At 44.8% G+C, this 17,722-nt stretch overlaps 1 protein-coding gene across 4 annotated transcripts in view; it reads left to right on the forward strand.

Annotated features, from left to right (window-relative positions):
* The window catches only part of HECW2 (HECT, C2 and WW domain containing E3 ubiquitin protein ligase 2), a 1,572,445-nt gene that overhangs the window by 633,380 nt on the left and 921,343 nt on the right, over window positions 1-17,722 (forward strand). Inside the window, exon 1 of one of the 4 annotated variants that reach the window (XM_085648758.1) lies at window positions 13,355-13,517. The exons of the other annotated variants lie outside the window; for them this stretch is intronic. The gene's annotated coding sequence lies outside the window, so the exon portion shown is untranslated. Of the gene's footprint in view, window positions 1-13,354; window positions 13,518-17,722 lie in introns of those variants that run through there. 4 annotated transcript variants of the gene reach the window in all.

Raw genomic sequence — 17,722 nt, forward strand, 5'->3', positions numbered from 1 at the left:
AGGCAAAAAAGGGAAAACAAGTTAGGTAAAAGGAGAAAAAAACAAGTGAGGCAGCGAACAACAGGTTAAGAGCACAACAATGCGGGTATGGGCGGCGAGGCAGGCACAGACCGGCAGAGCCGTGCATCAGCGTGGGGAGCGACCTGCCTGCGAGCAGGGTCAGAGAACAACATTGTTTGTGACAACAACAGGAAGCACAGATAACAATAGCTCACAATGATTGAAAAGTCTAAGGTGCACACAGTGAAATATAAGCAGCTCATTTCATAGTACAGTACAGTGGTATGGTTACACATACAAAAATAATGCCACAAGGATAGAAGCATAATATGTAATCTCATTGTCTTGATTTGGGATGTAGTCGCTCTGCATTTCTATCTATTTTGTTTATGCAGCATGTCATGTCTTGGATCCTGTGCATAGATTTCGGAACCAGTCTATTCATCTAGAGCATCACTGCCTGTTTATTGGTGAGCAGCAAAGCCATGCTTTGTCACTGGCGTGCCAGTTGCAGGTCTGAAGCAAGAAGGTGCCTACCATGTAATGTTGTAAACATTGGGTCCCAATAGGCATGTCATTTAGGGCAAGACCATGCCACATGCATAAAGCCCACTTTCGTTTGAGTACATTTTTACATGCAATATTGGTGTGGTGTAAATTTAGCCATTCCCTCTAGAATGTAGTAATAGTGATGCACAAAGTTTAGTCATTTATGTCTGTAGTTAAACGGTGTTAGAAATTTGGGCCCAGATGTATCAAAGGGTTTTACCCATTCTGTGTCTATGGAAATATGTGTTCGTACATATGGCCTCTAGTTACTGGTTGAGGGGGGTGAAACTCTTCTCAAGCAGCAACCACAATTCTTGTTAAGGTGAAACACAAGCAAACCCCAAATTATTCTGTGCTTAACCATCTAGTAGCTTGGCACTAAAGCAATGATGCTTAACTTGGAGGCAATGAATAATGTATTTATGCAGCACTTCAAACAGTAATAAGGTGAAAACACAACACAAGAAAAATCCCAAACCAATGAATAAAACTAGAGTAAAATTGAATCAATTATTTGAGACCAAAAGGACAAAATCCAATCCGTAGAGCCGAAGTTATATAATTTTAAATATTTAAATAAAATTAGTGCCTAGAAGCACAAAGGACCACCTAGGGTTATCTGGTCACACTAGCCCAGGACAAAGTCATAAGTTCATGCCAACTGCGATGGCACGCAGGCTGGCTACAGGACCCAGTTAGGCCCGTTGAATAAGAGTACCTTAAATCCTGGTTGCAGAGAGTGGCAAGATCCTGCATTGAGGATGCGTCATGCAGCTGAGGCGATTGAGGTCCTGGGGTGGAGATGTGTTACGCCACAATGGTTCCAGTAAGCTGGGAGGTCCTGCGTTGTTGTCGAGAATGCTGTTGACAAGTGGCTTGCAATACAAAGTCTGTGTCGAAGATGCATAGGCTGGTTCTGGAGATGTTGCAGGGCTTGCGATGCGGAGTCCTGCGTCATTGTAGAGGATGCCGTTGCCAAGTCGCTTGCAAGGCTAAGATCTGCGTTGAGGATTTATCATGCAGCTGCAGTACTGAGGAAGCTGTGGGCTGCGATGCTAAGTCCTGCGTCGGGGATGCGTTCCAATGCGGAGTATTGATAGGGGATTCATCGCACCGTGGTTCCGATGCAGAGTTCTGGGAGGCAATGTGTTCTACTGCATCTGTTATGTCCACAGGACCACAGTTAGGTTGACTTGCAAAGGCCCAGGACTGGAGTGGCACCACTTGGGGGACAAAAGTCACAGCAGACTAAGTCCAGGTTCTGGGTTTAAGATGGTGCCAGACTGTTCTGGGCCAGAGGCTTCTGATCAGGAGGCCAAACAATTGGCCCATTGAGTCACACTGGTGCTCCTTGGTTCAAGTTGCAGGCGTAGTGCTTCACTCAAGCAGCAGGACAGCAGGGCAACAGAGTAGCAGTCCTTCTTGCAGACAGCACAGCAGTCCTTCTGAGCCTCCCACAGGTCCAGAAGTGTACTGGAGAGTTGGGTCTAATGGTCCAATAGTTCTACCTGGTGCCCACTTTGAAGTAGGAAAACGTTCTGGAGGTTTCTACCCCCAGAGGTGTCTGGAATTTCCTGCCTCCCTGTCCTGCACCACAAAAGAACATTGTCAAACCCTTTGTGAGAGTGCTGAGGCAAGACCTTTGTGATATGCAGGTATGGTAGGTGGCAGCTCCTCTCCCTCGTTAAGTCAGAGTGCCCATCCTTCAACACCTATCTTCCCTTTGTCTTACTGTCTAAGAGCAATACACAAGTCAGCTTTAAATTACAATTCTTTATACAGCTAATTTGACATTCCTACCTGCTCCCAATTGAAATGTATCACTTATTGAATGTAATAGGTTAACTCAATGTTATCCTATTGAAGAGGTATACCTCACAGTAATGGAAAATGAATTTAAGAGTTTGTTACTACAAGGACATGCAAAACTTCAAAGTACGTGTCCAACTTTTTAAATACACTGCACCCTGCCCTTTAAGTGTGACTTATCTGTATTAAAAAGGGAGGTTTGGGCCTGGCAAAAGGTTTATCATGCCAGGTCCAAATGGCAGTTTATACAACTCACACAGGCTGCAATGGTAGACATGTGTAAAGTCTAATTACGTGGGTGGCACAATATCTGCTGCAGGCCCACTAGTATCATTTAATTTACCTGTCCTGGGTGCACCCAATTTACTATGGACTTAGCAGTATATTAAATGTGATAATTGGGGGAAGCCAATTTCACCATGTTTAGAGGAGAGAGAGCAAACACACACTTTAGCACTGGTTAGCAGTGGTAAAGTGCTTTGACCACTAAGGCCAACAAAAACGAGGATCAGCAGCAAAATGAAGAAGTTAGACATAATGTATGGGGGGGAAGACCACCCTAAGCCTGTCAGATCTAACAAATTGTTTATGTATTACTTGAGTGCAACAATGACCACACTTTTTCTGATGCTGGAATACTAAGCTCCTTTTCCCACTCCTGTCTGACAACTAGAAAGTCATGGGGTCCACCCGTCATGATTTCTGAGCATAGAAAAGAAATAGATTTATCAGTGTCCCACTGCTATATACTTGGTGAGAAGCGTGAGTTCTTTAGCGGGTCGAGGGAACCTGGAGAATACATCCTTTGCCGCTGAATGTAGCTGATAGTAATAGAGGACAGCTATGGGGGAGCTGCCACCTCTCTCCCTATAGTCTTGAAGGGACATATAGTCACCATTGGGGAACAGGTCGGCTAACACTCTCACTCCCACAGCTGTCAGAAGCTGTTCCGCAGTAGGTTCCATTGTCAGGGGAGTAATGGATTATGGACAACAAGTAACAATGGAGGCTAGGGAATTTCGCAATGAAAAAAATTTGCTATATCCCACCAAGCCCTGCATGTCACTCACACATCGTTGATGTCATCTGAGGAATGGGGGGGGGGGGCCTGTGGTAGATAGCATGGAAGTGGGGCGTGCCAGAGTGCATTCTATACAGGGGTGCATGAGAGTTGGCAGTGCTCCCATATGTTGCCACCATTGCTAACTCACCTCGTCTCAATCATCGCTTATTTGCTCTCATGTTCCTTTATCTAACTCCTGTACTTGACACTGTGGATCATCTGACTTTACTCTCCTTCCCTAACTCACGGATAGATCTGTGGCTCGTCCAGCAAATGATTCTTCTTTTATGCCTCTGAGAGCTCTTTTTTGTGTGTCTGGACATCAAACTATACACTTCTACCTCACTTTCAGTCGGTGTCCCACGGGGCTCAGTGGTATCTTTTTCTACTCTTCTCTCCTGACTTAACTTACTCAATCTGTTTTCCCCCAACACCTCGGCATTAGCATCATTGATCAGAATCCTTGGTGTTCTGTTCAGTCCCTCAGTGCATATGGAAACATTTCGGGCTATCACTGCTACCACAACAAGAAAAAGACATACAATATTAAACATATGAAATGCCTGTTCATTTGCCTTTCAGGCAGCTAAAGTGTTGATGAAAGCACTATTACGTAGTAAATTGGACTACTGGAATATCCTACTGGTGGTAATGCCCCAACACCCTTCCCCCTCCTCTTCCGAAAGGTATAAACTTTGCCATTAAAGCCGTAATTAATAAATGCAAGCAAACTGACACTTAAACTGATGTTCATCAAGCTGTCTGTCAGCCAAAAATCGACCACTTTTCAATCTATAACATGATTTTATAAAATCCTCCATGGTCTATCCCCTCACTACTTTTCAAACCCTTATGCACCTTATACACAGCACACTCCCACCCTTAACTGATGATCTGCCAATCAAAATCTTCAAACTCTTCTGTGCAACTTCCATGTTCAAATTCTTCTATTCTCTAGGACCAGTGCCCTAAAATCACTTCTATCAGCTTATTCGAGCAAGCTCCGTGCTACAGGAGTTAAAAACAATCCTGGAACGACATCTATAGCTGGTGGAAGGCGGTCATTGGACACTACCACATACAATCCCAAATAATAAATATATAGCTGTCTGTTGCTATGTATGGAAATGTATGAGCCTGTTTGTCTTCGCAGTTCAAGCTCCTACACAACAGTGACCACGTAGCACAATAACAAGACCTAAATATCGAAGACAAAAACATTGAGGAAGTAAGTGCTTATAGTTAAGATGTATTCTTCATAACTCCATTTCTACGCATTTTTTCAAGAGATTGTGAAGGTACACATATGTGGAGTGAAAATATAGTAAACCTATGCTTACCTATATACTTAAATGTCGACCTGTTTGTCTTTGATATTTAGACCTCGATTCTGAGGTAAATCGATAGTTATTATTAAATTAAATTAATAAGGCGCACAGCTACCCGGAGGTTTCCCGGCGCCATCGGATACAGTGCAAAGAGATAACGTCTACTGATTAAATCGCCATGTTTTTAGGCCCTTACGAAAGATTTTATAACTGGTTTTGTGCCGGAGCGGCGCGGGTAGCGTATTCCACAGTGAGGGGGCCAGATAAGAAAAGGACTGACCAGCCATACGTGACAGTTTGAACCTGGGAACTAGAAATTTGGCTTGAGAAGAGGATCGAAGCAGGCTAGTCGGTAGATATGAATGGGCTAGGGAGCTCAGATATTGAGGTGCTGTGCCCAGCTTGATCTTATGCATATAACATAAGGCCTTAAATTTAGTATGATTCTCTATCCTTAGCCAGTGGAGGTCACGGAGGGAACCTGAGATGGAGGACTTTTTTGACACATGACAGAGCAGTCTAACCACCGAGTTCTGAACAACTCGCAGTTTTTGAACTACCTCCTTATTTGATCCTAGGTACAGGACGTTGCCATAGTCCAGCCTGGACATAATCAAGGCCTGAATCACAGTTCTTTGTGTGGGACCAGGCAACATCCAGAGTGCTATGCGGAGCCATTTTAGGATGGTGAAGCAAGTTGAGGCGACCTTGACTGCTTGTTGCCTCATAGATAACTGATCATCAATGACTTTGCCTAGATTGTGTGCTGTTTGCACCGGTTGAGGCAAATCACCCATTTGGGGAGGCCAATGACGGGGCCCCAGGGGTCTTTATTTTTCCCTAGGATCAGAACCTCTGTCTTTCCACCATTTAACTTTAGCCAATTAGTGTGCATCCATCTAGCTATCTTCTGCAGCCCTGCCAGAAGAGATGACACCATAGATGGCTTGTTAGAGGATAGGGAGAAGATTAGCTGGGTGTCATCCGCATAAGAAAAGATAGACGGCCCAGCTTCTTCTGCAATTGTATCTAGCGGGCTAACATAGAGATTGAATAACCCTGGGCTATGGATCGAGCCCTGTGGTACCCTATACGGAGATGCATGGGTCTTAGAGCTAGAAGTTGGGGAAAAGACCTGAAAACTCTGACCGGTGAGAAAATCTTTAATCCATTTAAGCACTGAGCGTACTATGCCCAGAGATTGAAGTACTTTTAATAGATATGTGTGACACAGTGTCAAAAGCAGCACTTAAGTCAAACAAAATGAGTGCCACCATTTCACCTCTGTAAAGATGTTGGCGCAGTGCTTCAGTGACTCCCAGGAGCGTGGTCTCTGTGGAGTACCCAGCTCTAAAACCCGATTGTGATGCATGCAAGATTTTATGAGATTCTACAAACTGCGTAAGTTGTTGATTAACGTGTTTTTCCAAAATTTTCAAAAAAGCGGGGAGCAATGAGATCGGGTGGAAATTCGAGGGTTCAGCCAGATCGGCATTGGGTTTTTTCAGAAGGGGAAGCACCATAGCGTGTTTCCACACGGCTGGTAAGATTGCTTCCCTCAATGATACATCGAGTAACTCCATAATAAGTTTCAATGACGTAGCTTCTAGTTTTTGGAGAATAGGAATCGGGAGTGGATCATTTGGTGAATGCGATTTAAGGCTATTTAAAATGCGATTAAATGACAACATGTCCAGTGGCAGCCAGTTTTTTCTCGTATTGGTTGGTTCCGAGTCAGGAGTCCCTTGTAGAGTGGCACAACCTAATGTGGAGGGAGCGCTCTTTATTTGCTGCTCCACATAAGTTGTTTCTGTATTTAGTTCTGAGTACTCTACTTTGTCAATGAAGAACATTGCTACGTCCTCACATTGTGCTTCATCAAGCACAGGAGGTGTTGGTTGGCAAGTTGCTCCTGAGAGCTCCTTTACTATTTTGAACAAAACTTTGGAGTTATTATGTGCCGATGTAATTATATTATTAACAAGTTCTGCATGAGCCGCTTTGCACAAGGAATGATAATCCCTCTTGGCAAGTTTATAACTATGCTTGGATTCAGGCGCATAATCCTTACTCCAACGGCTTTCAAAGGCTTTACATTTCGTTTTTTCAACTTTTAGCTTTCCTGAGTACCAAGGGGCTGGGGGACGATGGTTATTCATTTTCTTGGTAGACGTTGGAAGGCATGTGTTAACAGATGTCATGATCCAAGTATGGATGGTATCCGAATCCAATGTTTTAATGGAGGGAATAGCCGGAATGTTGTTCGCAAGATGTTGATTGAAAGAGTCTAGATCTAGATTCTTCCAATTGCTGTACTTAGATTTGGTAGAAGAGGTGAGTGAATTATTCCGCCGCAGATCAATCCCCACCCTAAAGCCGACCAGAAAATGGTCTGATCAAAGTATAGGAAGGGCTGCCTGGCATGAGATGTTAGGTAAGTTCGAGAAAATAGGATCTAGCAAGTGACCAGCCGTATGGGTGGGGCCTGTGTTGCAGAGTGACACATTCATAGCTTCTAGATCGGCTATCAAGGCAGTACTGATATTACATATAGGATCGTTAAAGTGAATGTTTAAGTCACCCACGATGGTAAAATTGGCAGCGCCTACCAAAAATGGGGCAATCAGTTACGGAAACCTCGCCGCCCATGGACCTGGCGGACGGTACACTAAGATCCCCGACAACGTGAATTGAGAAGAAGCCTAAAAGAGCAAGCTTCACAACCTTCAAAGGGTAAATTCCCCCATTTACACGAAAACCCCTCGGTATTCCAGACCGGCACATAATTACTGATGACTTTGTACGAACACCATCAAGATAAACATGTGTTGGTTTTTTCGCTGGCTTCAATTTTAATTCCTTCCTTGAATCAATAATAAGAAAGCTAGTGAGCTGCCTTGCACTGTTAGGTGCGGGGACCTGAAATCCCTCCTTTACAAATTGGCGCAGCATTTTACGGAAACATAAGCAGACGTCCCCCATACGAAGAGAGCTGTGGGACCTGGATAGCTTGGTGGCTGGCTCACGAAGAAAGGGAATTGCTTACTTAGTTACCACAGTGGCCAACATAAAGGTATTGAGCTATCTGTATTATTTGTCCTAAACATAATGCGTCCACAGAAAAAAACAAATTGCCACAGAGTATTTCACTTTTTTTCTGAAGCATGGCACGCACCGTTGTTAGATTTTACCACTGATTTTTTCTCGCCGAGACAAGTATCACTGTGTTGTGAGCAGTGATGTCTTCTAAGACAGTACCATATTGCATTATTCACAATCCCTCGGAAAGATACTTTGTAAAGCAAGTTGCTGTTGTCTTTATCAACCTTGGTGGTAATTGGGGGTCCGGTGTACAGAGACGTTTTAATGCATGGGCCAAGTGGGCTCTGGCCCCAGGCCCCAGCCTTTCAGGGGGCCCCCTGGCAGTCATCTCCATTCTCCAGACCTTTGCCCTCATGACCTTGCAAATTTCTTCAACAGATTGTTTTAAATACTGTTTTCCTTTACTTTATTTTTTATGTAGCTGGTGTGTGAGAGTCTAGTACAGCCATTTTGCAGAGAAATGTTGTGTTTATGTTTCATGCAATATACATAAAAAAATGTTTCTTTTATATCAAACAAGGCCTAACATATAAGAAATGGGAGGGCATCACAGGGATTATTTGCAGTAATATTGGTGAGCTGCTGGTGTGGTACAATATTTAAAACACACATAACTATCCCTGAATATTGGCTGTAAACACATTTAGGGCCTTATTTATGAGAAGTGATGTATCGCTGTGTGAAAACAGGGATGCGTCAATTCTTAGTGCGCCCTCCTTGCGACATGATGGATGCATCATAGTTACTGTATGACGCATCATGTCGCAAGGAGTTACAGATACGTCAGTATTTCTGACGTATCTGTAAGCGCAACAGTGATGCATTGCTGGGGTGTGTTTGAAAATAGATACAAATCCAACGATGTGTCTTTTCACATGGGACAGCCCCACGTGAAAGAGAATGCATCAGTCTTACTCCTGCCGTGAGGCAGGGGTAAGATATTGACGCAATGGGGTCCAAGAAGCGGCGCACTGTGTTCTCATAGATTTCAATGTGCCACTTCTGCAAGGCTTCTTGCGGGGTAACACCCACCCTGCATACATTATACCTGGCGCAGGTATAATGCGGTGCAGGGGTTTACAAAGTGACGCATCTGCCTAGATGCGTTACTTTGTAAATAGTGTGCAATAAGCACATTTTTTACGCTGCCGGTTCGTCACAAAAAGTGACAGTAGGAGGAAAACATTCATGAAAGACCCATCAGTTATTAAAAAGCCAGGTTTTTAAGTTCTTCCTGAAAGAGAGTAGGTCTGTGGTTAGTCTCAGAAACTCAGGGAGTCTTTTCCACAATTTTGCGCCTAGAAAGGCGAGGAATCTGCCTCCAGTGCAGGCATGGCATATTTTAGGCACGATGGCCAGGTTGGCATTGGAAGATCTTAGGGATCTAGATGTTGTGTAGCGATTAGCGCGCTTATTTAGTTAGCTGGCTCTTAAGCCATGGAAAGCTTTAAAGAAGATGGTCATCGCTATGAAGTCGATCTGTTCTTTATGCGGAGCCAGTGTAGAGACTTAAGAATAGGGGTCATACTAGATCTGGGTTTAGGTCTCAGGATGGCTCTGGCTGCCGCATTTTGTACCACTTGTAGGCGCTGGATTATGGATTTGGGAAGACCGAGGTACAAGCTGATGACATAGTCAAGCTTTGATGTAATCAGAGCCTGCTCCACAATCTTTCTACTCTCAAGCGGTAACAGTGGCAGGAATTTTGTTGACATCCGGAGCATGCCAAAGCAAGCGCAAGTTTTTGACTTTCTCCTTTTCTGCGAGCGGGGGTGGCTGATCTTTTTGTCACCAAGAGCGTTTCTGGATTACCAAAGAAAACAACTTCAGTTTTGTCAGGATTGCACTTCAGCTGATTGATCTTAAGCCAGTTAAAAACCTTTGTGAGGAAAGTCCTAATCATTGCCCGTCAAAGTTGGTTCCTTTTTCACATGTAAAACTCAGCTGAGTGTCATCAGCACAGGAAACTATTTTGACGCCCTCTTCCTCTACCAGAAACTCAAGGGGGGATAGATATATATTAAAAAGGGTAGGACTGAGAATGGAGCCCTGAGAGACACCTACATTCATGGCCGGAACTGGGGATAAGAAAGGGGGGAGCCAGATGTCCTGAGATCTATTTGCCAAGAAGGATGACATCCATGTTAAGGCGGTCCCCCCAGGCCGATGCTAGCAAGTCTCTCCAGGAGCCTCTCATGTGGGACTGTATTGAAGGCCGCCGACAGATCGAGCAGTATCAGAACAGCCTTGCCTCCCTGGTCCAGCTTACCCTTGAGAAATTCAGTCACTTCCAGCAAAGCGGACTCCGTACTGTAAATAGCCCTAAAACCGGATTGGGACTCAGGAAGGAGCTTCCCATCTTCAATGTGTTTTTGGAGGGCCTTGTTTACATGCTGCTCTAATACTTTGGAGAGAGCAGGAAGAAGGGAGATTGGCCTGTAGTTGTCAGGGTCCGTCAGTTTGGCGTTAGCCTTTTTTATCAGTATAAGAATCTTAGCATTCTTCCATAATTTCAGCATGTTCCCTGAGGAGAGGGAAGCATTAAAGAGCTGGTTTACCATGGGGTTCATGGTGGGAGCTAATAGGTTCAGGATATTCGCTGGACATGGGTCGATAGGAGAGCCAGACTTAATGCTTTGGAGAAGGGTCAGTGATTCTTCAAGCTGAAACCCAGGGAAAGCTAGTAAAGATGGAGGATCCAAGAGGTGAAATTTGTTATTATAACTAAGGTAGAAGGTCAGTTCTTCCTCTGAGATGTTAGTGAATGCTTGTTTGATCACGAGAGAGCTTTTTGTGGAAGAATTGAGCTATTTGCTTAGACCATTCTTCTGTGCATGGCCCTTCCTTTGTCCCGGCTTTCGGGGCGGTAAAGGATTTAACTATGCTAAAGATTTCCTTACTCTTATTTTGGGCATTTTCTATCTTGGTTTGAAAGAAGTTTTTCTTGGCTGCCTTCACGAGAATGTAATGAGCTTTTAAGGTGTCTTTATACACCTTCCTGTCCTAAGGTGCATAGGATTTACGCCATTTCCGTTCCATTTTTCTACAATTGTTTTTGCTACATCTAAGGGAACCGTAAAACTATGGAGCTGGTGGGGCCCACCTCTTTGAGGAGTGGGAAACCACCGATACCGCTGCACCGATGTTGGTTCGGAGCCATGAATCTATTGAGAGGGCGTCCGAGTCGGGGCAGCCAGACAGCTCCGGTGAGAAATAACTGAGGGCGTCTGCTAACATTGGGATGGATATTTTATGGAATGTTAGGGACCCTCTGCCCTGCGTTAGCCCGAGGGGCAGTGGCAGAGTTGGGAATGATTAATTTTAATAGGTGGTGGTCAGACCAGGTAATGAGAAGAAGTAAGCTTACTGATCTGTCAAAGTTGTGAAAAATGTGGTCGAGGGTATGGACCTTCTCATGGGTGGCTGAAGAAATACATGGAAACATGTTGCAGGCCTGCAGCGTCTCCAATAAGGGAAATTGTTTGAGGGTCTTTTCTATTATCCATATGTATATTGAGATCTCCCACAACAAGGCAGTTGTTGTATTTTAAGGCCAGGGAGGTGGTGGATGTATTAAGCGTAGTAATAAAATTTCCAATTGCACTGGGAGGTCTGTAAATCAGAAAACCAGCTATGCTATGATGGGGGATAAGGTTGAGCGGAAGCCTAAGGACTCTGCGCCCTCAATGTTTTCCATCGGGATGGGAGAGCAGTCGAGATTTTTATTGTAAATTATGGGGACACCGCCCCCCTTCCCACTCGGTCGTTCCCTCCTAAGGATTTTATAACCCGTAGGGATGGCGGAGGTGATAGTAGGGTTGGTGGCTTCAGACAGCCAGGTCGCAGTGAGAAATAAGAGATAAGGCTGTTCATCTAAAAGTAGGTCATAAATGTGTGGTTCATGCATTTGCATGGAGCTACAATTTAAAAGTGTGGCCTTTAAGTCCTCTGTTTTCTTATTGTTTTTACACTTATTGTTGCGTGGGAGGATCTTGGGTACACGTTTCCTTGGCTGGAGGAGACCAGTTGCACTTATTGCGTTGAAAGTCTACCTCCAAGCTCGGATCAGCCGCTGTACACTGACATAATGGTAGCCGCCTAAGGCTAAGCGGTTTTTCCCTAATGTAATATAGTGGAAGAAACTCACTGGGGGGGAACTGGGCAGCATGGCTGGTGCCGGACGTCTCCAGGATGCTGACGGGCGTCTGTGTGCATCGGGAAAATTTAGGCTAATGCCTATGATGCAAACTGGATCGCTAATGCAGCTGAGGAAGCGGAAACTGTGACGGCGGAAGTGAGGGGCCCAATAGTAGCCCCAGCCCTCCGCTCAATCGGTGTATCAGCCGCGGCGGACAAGGACTGGAGGAAAAGCGAGATGCGAATCGGAGCAGCTAAGGAGGTGTAGGCAAGCAAAATCAAGTAAAGTGCAAGTGCGCATAGGTAGGAGAAATTGTTAAAAAGCACAGAGTAATTCAGCCACATATATACAAGTTAAAAAGTATTAAAAACCTAGTAGCAGGGCAGGGAACACTAAATCCTACCGCTGTCAGCTGCGCGCATCTGTTTACATCGGGGAAAATATAGCCTAATGCCCATGATGCAAACTAGATCGCTAACGCAGCTGAGGAAGCGGAAACTGCGTGGGAAACAGGGGCTGAATTTGTATCATAAATTCAAAGCTGTTCTGCACAGGGGCCCCCAAAATATGTTTGGCCCAGGGCCCCCAAAATCCTTAAGATGTCTCTGCCGGTGTAGGTCTTGTTTCCGGAAGGCCCTGGGTTAATCATTCTTTACAGATTTTTAGATGGCGCCTGCAAGTCATCCGTAATTAGGTGGTCAGCACAAAGTAGTCGTGTTTGCAGGTATACAACTGAGGTACACAAAGGGGTGCTGACAACCTCAAGGGCTCGTGAGTACTTTTCCAGGGCCGGGCGTTTTTGGGCGGCAGCGCCGCCCTCCTTCGTCCTGTATTTCTAAATTAAGAAACCCGCTCTTCGCCCAGAAATGAAAGAACAATATTCAGATCTATTTTTTGCAGTTTTATACAGCCCGATATTGCCCATGGGCATTAGAGCGCTTTACATGAACACCGGTAATATTACACACGGTCAGATTTTTTTTGTATATTTTAGGCACAGGCAGATTACATGATTTGCCCAGAATCACAGGTTGTTTAGCCAACGCCAGGACTCGAACCTTGTTTACCAGTTCTAATAAGGTGGGCAGTTCTGGCCGTACCACAACCTACCCCCAATCCATCTTGCTTGGGCCCAGACCAGGTGTCCTTCTTTACTCGGCCATGTTTATGTCGGGCAGGGCCAGGGGTCAGGATCAATTTCCAGCTGTGAAGAAAGAGGAGCCACGATTTAGTTGTCAAGATCCCTCCCCGTTTTTTCAGAGAAAGAGATTCTATATCTAGTCTGTACTATGGTTATTATTACTGGCATTCTCCGCTTACTATTCGGCTATACGGTCACTAGATGGCGCTGTCGCGAACAAGCTCGAAGTTGCTGTTCGAGGAAGTGAAGGCGACGTGGATGTGTGAGCGAGGATGAGAGAAGCGTTTGTTTCCCCTGTTACCACCCATCCACGGATGGGTGTAATGTCGTGATCCGCTGGAGAGGTCAGCAGGGGGACGTCTGCCGGCTCTTAGGGGCTGGATCAAGGTTTGTTCTCAATTAGCTGCACATGAAATGTTTGTGTTCGTCTTCTCGTTTCTTAATCCGCTGCTGCGATCACACTGTTCTAGCGTTTCACTGGTTGCGCTTCACTGTGTTGTGTCTCTCTCTGGTACCCCGAAATACTGCGTGCCTGAGACGTGGGTCTGTGGTTGTCTCCTGAAGCCCCCCGGAATGCAGATTGTCAGGCTCTGTCGGAGATGGCGCCAGGGTGCGAGCAGTAGTGGTCCAGTGCTGTGTGATTGCTTTTGTTTTTGACAGACACCAAACCCTCCGGGCTTTTCTTCGTGTCTGCTTTGTTTCAGTTCCACATACCTGCTGCTGCCCTGTGCATCCCTTCTGGGATAGTCAACAACCCATGATGGACAGGAGCAGGCAAGCTATGCTCTGGGCAGGCTAGGGGCAGGCTGGAACTGGACGGACGGCTGGCTGAATGGAAGAAATGGATGAATCGATAAATTAAACAATTGGGTGGACGAGTGCATAGATGGATTAGCAGGCAGATTCCAATCATTGAACTGGGTCCCTGTGGTGAACAATGGAGCTGTCACGTTCAGGATGCATGTTGCTTTGGATGGTAGAGAGGCTATGGTGTCTGAAACCTGGCACTGACGTCACTTGAGAGGACCACGTCACTAACCACCCCACACGTGTTCATAGTAATGACTTGAACGTTGGCAGAATGCGTGGATTCAACTCGTAATTTTGTTACTGAACATGCATTAGCGCTCCCCCCTCCCCTGATGACAGTGATGTCGTCATTATTTTCACAGATGGTGAATTCAGGCCTCCTTACTGTAAACACTGGTGAGGAGACGGGCTGGTAGTGCCCAACAGCAGCCACAGGACACGCCCCGTTTCACCTTTAAGCCACAGTTCAGATTGAGGATCCTGCTGCCAAGCTGCTGCAATGGCCGCTGATGCATCTGAGGCAGAGGGGGATGCAGTGACCTGCCCAGGATCACACATCTGGTGAAGAAAGGAAGCCTGAGTTTAGAGATAAATATCCACCCCTCGGTCTACTTTGACGTAACTACACTCAAAACTCATCTTACATTTTCCAGTTATTTCCGTGTCTTCATGAGGCCAGCTTGTGACACCGGGCCACCTCTGAGAAAGTCGAGACACAAAAAGGATACGGAAATACAAAACAGTATGGAAATTCCAGGAGTTCGGACAGGCAGTGCACACTGAAAGCACAGTGAGCGTGACATCAGAAAGAGGGCCGTGAAGAGCTAAGCGCTTGCACCTCAGTGTACTAGCTGAGCACGTGACCCATTATCCACTCAAATGCATTTCCACATTTAAATGATTTCATTAACCTCTATACTGCAATCATTTTGTCCGTCAAAACGTACATATGATTATGTTTGACACCATCCCGTTCTTGCACATGTTTACATGGCTTGAGAGGTACTGGTAGTATTTTCTTCTTGTGTCATCTTTATGCAGCATGTCAGAGAGGAGTTTGATGATTGGCTGAAATTGTCCTGTGGAGGTGACATCACAATATATTCCCTAAAAATCACTTTTATAGAAATAAAACAAACACTTGGGTGGAATATAGGGCTTCGTGAAGGGTATAATGGCTACCTCGGTGTTACTGCCTGCCAACCTGTGTTTTAAACGGTCTGATTAATGAGCTTATACAATTAAGTATGCATTTCATCCCTTGTATCTTTTAGTAGCTGATTGTTTATACATGTTATCAATGAATATTGATGAGCACGCTGCAAACTCAAGCTTTTGAAGAAGGTCGTGTGAAAATGTGCACTAGCTGGTTATTGAATTGATAGGTTGTGCAGTGTCACTTCCTGTGATGTCACTGGTAGTGAAACTGCAAGTGATGTCTCTTCCACTAACATTTTGGTCAATAATAGTATTAGTTGATGTTCAAATCGTGTCAATTCTTTCATTGTAATTTCGTAGAAGTAGACGAAATTTAAAAATTACTAAAGCGTATCTACTTTTCGTGGTTTTATCTTAATGAACTTTGACTGAAAACGTTGCTGTTAGTACATTAATTTCAAGAAATGTATGCTTATGTGGGCGAGATACAAATACAATGTGTGAACCCACCATAAAGCCCCGAGCAGGGAAGTCGGGATTAAAGATGTGTTTTAAATCTGCAGAAGTGAACAGAATGCATGTGCTACATGCTAGAGTTTGACTGTCCGAAGGGCAGCTTTTATGACAAATTAGTTTATAATAGCCACTGTACATTTCATTTGTTTCGAAGCAAAACTTTTGCATCTTTGACATAGTCCCAAACGTTATCTTCCCCAATCGAGCTGTTGTCATTCCATGGCATTAAAGTGAAATTTGAAAAAAAAAACCTGTTGTTATGACCCGTGGGGTAAGTGACCGAGATTCTACCTCGCTCAGTTACGTAGCAGGCGGATCATGATCACCGGGGCATCTCGTGTTCGCCTTCGATGGATGGACTGTATTTGTGGAGTTGTGGACCCTGTGAAAAATAAGGGATTTATGATTGGCTAGTGATCGGCTCTGGCTCCAGAGATTGATGCCGCTGCATGTTCATGTTTTTATCCTTTTAACAGCTTCTGAGAAAGTTCATTTCTTTTCTCCTCTCTGCCAGCTGTAAACTTGTCCTTCTCGCCTTGCCTGTGCTTTGGCCACTCTCTCTCCATCTCAGCCTTCTTTCCATCCTGTAGCACCATTTCCACCTGTGAAGCTTGCTGCTGCCTGACTCTTTTCAATGAGCAGAGGTGCTCCTCTGATAACTGACTCTTAACCAAGTTGTCTTAGAAACTTTCATTATTTTGCTTTAGTCCCTTAGAATTTTCTCTTAGCGCGTAGGTTTTAAGACGGCCCTGAAAAGGTGCCTTTGTAATCCTGTTTTACTTAATCTGTAACAATTGTTGCTGCTGCCAATAGACCAGTGGTAGGATTCCGTAAAGATAAAAACTCCACAATCAATTAACCAATACCCAAGCAGTATTCTTGTATTTGACTAAAATCAGATCTAATATAACAATACTTTTGCCTGTGTCGTTTAGAGTATTTTATTTTTACTGATGAGATGCATTATTCTCTAGTACTTTCAAGGGTATCCAGAATCTCATTCCGATGCAAGAGTAGTCCCCACTTGCAGTGTAGGATAAAGCTTGCAAGAGATGCTCAGCAGATGTCTGATACGGAACCCCACTGTACCTCTACACACGAAGCAGTCATCTCCCTGGCATGCCTATCCTGAGCAAGAGCCCGTAGACTGCCCTGTTCGGGGAACACACAAAGGAAGGTACCATCTGTTGGGTCAGCGTAGTCATGGAAGGGTGTAGACCCGGCCAGACGGCTCCAAAATACACAGAAAGATCATCTCGCTGACTCATCTCTGGGGACCTATTTGTAACTCCAATACAGGAATAAACCACCTGCTCCTGTGAAACTGGGCTTAGTAAAACCTCTTTGAAGGCAGTCTGAATCTCCTAGAGAAGACTTTGACAGTAAAAGATGAACTGGACATCGGCTCAATACTGCGCTTTAACACACTAAAATAAAGCCTCTTACATGAAATAACTTGAAAACTGCTCAAATGTGCGATGGATGACATCGCCACAAAGCAAAGCATCCTTAATGAATATGATTAGGAGATATCTAGGTCAGATAGACTCAAAACACAACTTCTAGTGAGCCATTAGCACCAGTAGAAGACCTCCACCAACACAGAGGTTGGCCTTTGTATCTCTTTACAGTTTGCCACTAGAGATATAAAAAAAAAATGGTCTGCTCACTGTGTGGTCCTTAATACATGTCCTAAAGAGCCCCATCACAGCAGTCCACATTATTGCGAGAATGATACATTGCATAGGCAACCTGTGCCTTTGGCATTTCCTCCAGGCCGAAGAAGTCGGCCTGCTGTAAATGTATCGGGAATCACAGGCAGATCTTTTAGATTGCCTGGTAGATCTATTAGCTCCCCCTCAAATCTCCTCTATTCTCTGTAGGATCACTGTTGTTTATTAAGCGATGGAGCCATAACCCTCCACAAAGCCTAGCAGAGGCCAGAGAACTCCTACTCTTTCTTGGGGTCAGCGATGCAGGAATGTGTCTGTCCCATGAAGTAGGGTCTCATCTGAAGTTATGGGGTTAGTGGAACTCGAAAAAGGCAGGTGATGGGAATTTGCTTTCGTCATGAAAAACGACACCACAAAAAGCATCTGTTTGGCACT

This window comes from Triturus cristatus, chromosome 3_2 (assembly GCF_964204655.1).
Source record: "Triturus cristatus chromosome 3_2, aTriCri1.1, whole genome shotgun sequence".
NCBI classification, from domain to species: Eukaryota; Metazoa; Chordata; class Amphibia; order Caudata; family Salamandridae; genus Triturus; species Triturus cristatus.